At 39.3% G+C, this 7,417-nt stretch overlaps 1 long non-coding RNA gene across 1 annotated transcript in view; it reads right to left on the minus strand.

The window, feature by feature from the left end:
- The window catches only part of LOC130457052 (uncharacterized), a 30,051-nt gene extending 29,204 nt beyond the window's left edge, over window positions 1-847 (minus strand). Inside the window, exon 1 of the long non-coding RNA XR_008916037.1 lies at window positions 77-847. This is a non-coding gene — a long non-coding RNA (uncharacterized LOC130457052). The remainder of the gene's footprint in view (window positions 1-76) is intronic.
- Window positions 848-7,417: the final 6,570 nt, after the last annotated feature.

The raw sequence follows: 7,417 nt of genomic DNA on the forward strand, positions 1-7,417 counted from the left end.
CTTCATTCTGAATTTTAGCATTCCTGATTCCTTCTTTATAGGACCATACCAGACTCTTATATTCATTCTCTGTTACCTTTGTTTCTGTCTTCATGCTGTTCCTGGCACTAGTCACTCTATCTCCTGAATATGGGCATTTTTCACTGGTTGTCTCCCTTGCCTGAAATTCTCTTCCTCCTCAGCCCCTTCTCCTACTTTCCTTGGCTTCCTTCAGGTCTCATCTAAAGTCCCACCTCTTCAAGAAGCCTTTCCTGATACCCCTTAATGCTCATGCCTTCCCTTTGTTGGTTATCTTCAATTTATTATCTATACACTCATATGTGTATATAGGCATATTTATCTTTCTATATTTGCACATAGTTGTCTACATGCTGTTTCCCTTATTAAGCTGTGAGCTCCTTAAGAGCACGGCTCTCTTTTGTCTTTCTTTATATTCCCAGCACTTAGCACAGTATCTGGCACACTTGTTGTTGTTCCATTGTGTGTTCAGTTCTCTTTATGACTCAATGGACACCAGATCCTTCTATATTTTACTGTCTCCCAAAGTCTGTCCAAGTTCATGTTCGTTACTTTCATGACACTCTCTTTCTGTCTCATCCTCTGCTGTCTCTTTCTCCTTTTGTCTTCAGTGTTTCCCAACATCAGGGTCTTTTCCAATGAGTCCTGTCTTTTAATTATGTAACCAAAGTATTTAAGCCTCAGCTTCAGTATTTGACTCGCCAATGAATAATCTGAATTCATTTCTTTAAATACCAACTAATTTGATTTCCTTGCTATCCAAAGGACTCTCAAAAGTCTTCTCCACCACTATAGTTTGAAAGCATCAATTCTGCAGTTCTCAGCATTCCTTATAGTCCAGCTTTCACAGTCATATGCCACTACTGGAAAAAACATAACTTTGACTACATAGACCATTGTTGGTGAGGTAATATCTCTGCATTTCGTATGCTATCCAGATTTACCATAACTTTCCTTCCAAGGAACAAGTGTCTTTTAATTTTATGGCCGCAATCACCATATGTAGTGATCTTTGATCCCAAGAATATTAATTCTATTTCTTCTCCCTCTATTTGTCAGGGGATGATGGAACCAGTTGCCATGATTTTATTATTTTTGTTAAGTTTCAAGTCAGCTTTTATACTCTCTTCTTTTACCCTCAAGAGGCTTCTTGATTCTTTTTCACTTTCTATTATCAGAATGATATTGTTTTTGGTAGATCACTTAAACTCCATTGCTTAACCCTTGCCACTCTTCTGTCTTGGAACCAGTACATAGTATTGATTCTAAAATGAAAGGTAAGGATTTTTTATAAAATGGGATCATTTGCAAATCTGAGATTGTTTACATTTCTCTCAACAACCTCAATTCTGGCTTTTGATTCATCCAGTCTGTCATTTTGCACGATATACTCTGCATATGTTAAATAAATAAAGGACAATATTTAGCCAAGTCATACTTCTTTCCCAAACTTGAACCAATCAGTTGCTCTTTGTTCTAACTGTTTCTTCTTGACCCACATACATGTTCCTCAGATGACAAGTAAGATAATCCTGCACTCCCATCTCTTCAAGACTTTGGCACATTTTGTTGTGATTCACAAGATCAAAGACTTTAGTACAGTCAATGAAGCTAAGGTAGATGTTTTTCTGCAATTTCCTTGCTTTCTCCATAATCCAGTAAATGTTGGCAATTTGGTCTCTAGTTCATCTGCCTCTTCCAAAACCAGCCTGCTCTTCTGATAATTCTCAGTCACTTAATAAGCAATTATAGACTGAATGATTATTTTGTGATTTCCCTGATATGTCCACATTAGTCTTTTCAAATAACTCCTAATTTTCCAATTTCAATTATTTCTCTTTTCATCTGAAGAATTTTATTCTTGAGAGTTTCTACCCTATTCATCTGAGATGCCTTTCCTTTTAGAATTTCAGACCATGGGATTCTACCTAAACTTCCTCTGAATCTTTTGAAATTTGATTTCCCAAAAATCTAACATGCATGTCAGACTTATCATACTGTGTTCCATTTTCCTCGCCTCTATAATGAATTCTACTGGGGACTGGGTGGTCACTTTCTAAGGGAATCAATTCTTTGTGGTGAAAATTAGACCAAGTATAGAAGACTTTTCATTTGTTGATTCCTCAGTCTTTTGAAGAATAACATTATCATTTAAAAGAAGTAAAGGCAACTAAGTAGGACAGTGGATAATGCACCAGGCCTAGAGTCAGGAGGATTTGGTCAAATCTGGCCTCAGACACTTCCTAGCTGTACAACTCCAGGCAAGTCATTTTAACCCCAATCAGCTAGTCCTTATTGCTCTTCTACCATGGAACCAATACTTAATATCAATTCTAAGATAGAAGAGAAGAGAGAAAGAAGGAGGAGGAGAAGAAGGAAGAGGAGGAGAAGGAGGAAAAGGATGCAGAGGTAGAGGAGCAGAAGCGGAAGTGGAAGAGGAAGCAGAAGAGGAAGCAGAAGCAGAAGTGGAAGAGGAAGCAGAAGAAGAAGAAGAAGAAGAAGAAGAAGAAGGAGGAGGAGGAGGAGGAGGAGGAGGAGGAGGAGAAGAAGAAGAAGAAGAAGAAGAAGAAGAAGAAGAAGAAGAAGAAGAAGAAGAAGAAGAAGAAGAAGAAGAAGAAGAAGAAGAAGAAGAAGAAGAAGAAGAAGAAGAAGAAGAAGAAGAAGAAGAAGAAGAAAGCTCTGCTTTTGCCTTTGAAAGTTCCCTCTAGTTGATGTATGAATAACTAACTAACCTGCTATCACTATGTTATCAAAAGCTTGTGTTAGGCTTCTAATTTCTTTCCTTAACTTCTCATTTATTTCTTCTTTTTGTTCAGATAGTCTCTACTATATTCTGATGACATAATCATTTGTTCATCGTCACCTATGTTATCTACTATACTTCTCTACTCTGTTTCCTGGATAGCCTCATATTGGTATACCTTATTATATTATGCTGCTGGGGGCAACTACGTGGCTCAGTGGTTTAAGAACCAGGCCTTGAGATAGGAAGTCCTGGGTTCAAATATGATTTCATTCACTTCTTAGCTATGTTATTCTGGGCAAGCCTATTTATTGCCTAGCCCTTACTATTTTTCTTCCTTGGAACCAATATTTAATATTGATTCTAAGACAAAAAGTAAGGGTTTTAAAAATAAAAACATTTAAAAGATGAGGGTTCAAATTCTTCCTCTGACACTTAATATCTGTATGACCTTGAGCAAGTTACTTAGGTCCCCTGGTCCCCTCAACTGTAAAATGAGAGAAATGGACTTTAGGTTATGGTTGCTAAGGTCCTTTTCAGTCCTAAGTCTCTGATCCAGAGCTCCTTGAATGACAGATGCACGTCAGTCAATAAACACTTATTAAATGCCTACCATGTGCCAGTATAAAATGCTTGTTGATTGACTGACTGAATGATATAGCTCTGGCTCAGGAAATTTCTTTTGAACTGTCTGAATTTGATGTATTTGCAGAAAGCCTGACCCTGAAAGCAAGTTCATGACTAATTATGAAATCTCAAGCTTGTAACAGGGATGATGCCAGAAACCAAAACCTCCCTTTGTCTTTAGGAGGGAACCATCCCATGGAGTGGGGAATGCACCTAATTGGGACAGGAAAATGCATTCGTTTATAAATTAGCCATGCATCAAAAACATCATCAAGGGTGTGTACAACTAGAAAAAGCAGCTAGGCAGTAGAGATAGATAGACAACAAATGGAGAAGATGAGGACTACAAAAGGACCTCAGACATATTGGGGAAACCTGTAGAAAGTCTCTAGTATGTTGGGGGAAGGACTAGAAGAGGCAAGATTTGTGGAAGGAATATTCTTAGTAGCATAAGATGCGTGTGGATTGCCCATTCCATATGGGCTGTCTAAATGCATGTTAAAGGGAAGTATTGATAAGTATCTCTGGAATCTTGTCCACTCCTTTGCAAGAGAAAATGAGATTCCTGCCATGAGAGGATCAGGAGAAGGGACTACGAGGCTGGGTATCAGATATTCTCTGAAAGTACAGAATTATTTCTATCTTCTCTTTTAAATATCACTGGTCTAGAGGCACAATTTTTTGAGGTTTGAAACAAAACCACTCTCTTCTCTGGTTGCTGCCCCTTAAAAGAGAAAGATAGCTCAAGGTTACACTCCCAGTTTTTTTTTTTTTACTCCTTCCCATCAAATGCTCTTACACATAAAAGCATCACAAAAATGAATGGCAAGTAAATCCATTTATCCAAGCAATAACAAACAAGAATCCAAGAAGTTATTCAGACTAAAATATAGTCAAAGAGCTCATTAGTGGCATGAATTCTTCACTCAAAAAGAAAAGCCCTAACCTCACCTGAAGAGAAAGTATCTAGTATTTCTAGGGAGGCAAGGTGAAAATCAGGGACATATTGAAAAGCCAGTTTCCTCTATGTGTTTATGAAAGAGTTTTTTTTTCTTTTTTTCCTCTCTAGAGTAGTTACCAGAAGAGTCTGGAACCATGTGTGTTTCTCAAAGAAAAAAAGGAGTATCAAGGATCTGTCTTTTCCAAAGCCCTTGGGCCAACTCTTCCCTCCCTCAGGTATATAATATTTTCTCCACCAAGCAGGAGGATGTCACCAAAAAAAAAAAAGCTCCAGTTGGAGCATTGGTTCACACTGGATTATGTATGGGCTCAAATCCTTTTAAGACACTTAAGACCTGCGTGACTTTGGTTCAAGTTATTTAGCCCCCTTGGTTCCTTCAATCATAAAATGAGAGGATTAGATTCTAGGTCACAATCTCGAGGGCCCTTTTCATCCCTAAGTCTATGATGGAGAAGATGAAAGAATCAATACAACAAAGTATTTAAGTATTAATTATATATCAAAGTATCAGGCAATAAACATTTATTAAGTGATATGTGCTAATGACTGCGCTAAACTCCAGGGATAGGCAAAAAAAGGCAAAAGATAGTCCTGCCCTCAAGCAGCACATGTAAACTACTATGGACAAACAAAATATGTACAGAATAAATTGGAGATAATCAACAGCAAAGGAGACGGAGAAGAGGGGCCAGAGAGGTAGGAGGAAAACAAGGAGAGAGTGGTGTCCCCAAATCTAGAAAACAGAGTTTCAAGGAGAGGAGGGTGAACTATGGTGTCAAAGGCTGCAGAGAAGTAATTAAGACTGGGAGTTGAGAAAAGGCCATTAGATATGGCTCTATAAACCAACCATTCTGGAAGGTAATTTGGAACTCTGCCCAAAGGGCGCAAAAGACTGTCTGCCCTTTGGTCCAGCCAAACCACTGTTGGGTTTAAACCCCAAAGAGATAATAAGGAAAAAGACTTGTACAAGAATATTCATAGCTGCGCTCTTTGTGGTGGCAAAAAAATTGGAAAATGAGAGGATGTCCTTCAATTGGGGAATGACTGAACAAATTGTGGTATCTGTTGGTGAAGGAATACTCTTATGCTCAAAGGAATGATGAACTGAAGGGATTCCGTGTGAACTGGAAGGACCTCCAGGAATTGATGCAGAGTGAATGGAGCAGAACCAGGAGAACATTGTACACGGAGACAGATACACTGTGGTACAATCAAACATAATGGACTTCTCTACTAGCAGCAATGCAATGATCCAGAACAATTCGGAGGGACTTATGAAAAAGAACACTATCCACATCCAGAGAAAGAATTGTGAGAAAAGAAACACAGAAGAAAAATAATTCCTTGATCACATGGGTCGATGGGGATATGACTGGGAAAGTAGACCCTAAATGATCACTCTAGTGCAAATATCAATAATATGGAAATAGGTCTTGATCAATGACACATGTTAAACCCAGTGGAATTGTGTGTCAGATATGGGAAGGGAATGGGGGAACGGGAGGGAAAGAACATGAGTCTTGTAACCATGGAAAAATATTCTAAATCATCTAATTAAATAAAATTTTTAAAAAAGATATGGCTATGAAGAGCTCACTGGTCACTTGGAAATCACATTTGTGATTGACTGATGACTTCAGAAACCAGCTTGTAGAGATTTCAGAACAGAGGAAAGGACGTAGAGGAAGCTATGTTAGACAGCCTATAAAACAGAGATATTAGCTGAGAGCAGGGATGAAAGAATCAAGTGAGAGTTTGTTGAGGATAGGAGATGGGCATCTTTGCTGATAGTAAGGAAGAATCCAATAGACAGGAACAGATTTAAATAAAACAGTGGGGATAATCTGTTGGAGAAGACAAAATAAAATGGGATCACTTGGGCATTTACGAAGAGGTTGCTTTGGTCAGGAAAGGGGCTACCTCATCATGAGAGAAAGGGGTTAAAGGAGGAGACAGTGGCAGAAGACATTTGTTTGTTGAGAGGGAGGAAAGAAGAGGGAGCTCTCTGAGAATGGCCTTCACTTTTTCAGCAAAATTTGAGTCAAACTGAGAGGGTGAGGGTAGGGGAGCTATAGGGAGTTTTGAGTTTGGGTTTGGAGGAGCCACAGTGATGAGTGGGATATTGAGTTAATCTGGGAGTTTAAAAGCATTGCCTTGCAGCAGTGAGGGCCCGGTTGAGGTTGTGTAACATAAATTTGTAGTGGACACAGTCGACATGGTTTTGTGACTTTCTCTGGCTTCATTCTATAGGATGTGTGTAGGAGTAGAGGCAGCAGATGTTAGAGGTGATTCAAGGCTGAGGCTTGGCAGGGCAAGACCAGCAATGAGATAAGGGACAGGAACAAAGAAGGCTGTATACAGTTGAACTGGTTCACCAAGGGATCACAGTGGGGAAAGGGAGAAAAGGATATAGCCATTCAAAGGGTGATGGCTCAAGAAGAGATTAGAGGTTATAGGGTTTAGAGCTTCAAGGCAAAGGGAGAGGTAGAATTAAAAGAGATTATAAACAGTAGAAAAATGGCCAAGTTCATAAACAGGAAAGTGCAAGATCAGTGGTATGACCATTCCCTGATTGTAGATGAGGTAGGTCAGAGGGGTAGGCCATGGAAAATGAGTAAACTGAGGCATTATGAGGTTAGGACATTTTAAGGAGCAAAGCTATGTCTGTGAAGGTCTCTAATACGAGGGGAGAAGTTAAGGAGGAGAGATTGTGAGCCAGGCACTGAACTCAATGAAGAAGGACAGGGATGTCCTGGAGGTCAATGGACAAAACTACCATAATTTTGATGTTTCCTCTCTGTGTGACTGTGGGCAAGTCACTTAACCCTGTTGGCCTCAGTTCCTCATCTATAAAAATGAGCCAGAGAAGGAAATAGCAAGCCACTCCAGTATCTTTGCCAAGGAAACCTCAAATGGGGAGTCAGACATGGCTTAAATGATTCCACAACAACCAGAATTTTGATTAGGTGGTAAATATTGAGTGAATGGGAGGAGAGGTTAATGGATGATGGCCATAGAAGGAGAACTGGGAAGTGAAGAGTGTTCCAACTCCCATCTCAACCAGTAAG

This window comes from Monodelphis domestica, chromosome 2 (assembly GCF_027887165.1).
Source record: "Monodelphis domestica isolate mMonDom1 chromosome 2, mMonDom1.pri, whole genome shotgun sequence".
NCBI classification, from domain to species: domain Eukaryota; kingdom Metazoa; phylum Chordata; class Mammalia; order Didelphimorphia; family Didelphidae; genus Monodelphis; species Monodelphis domestica.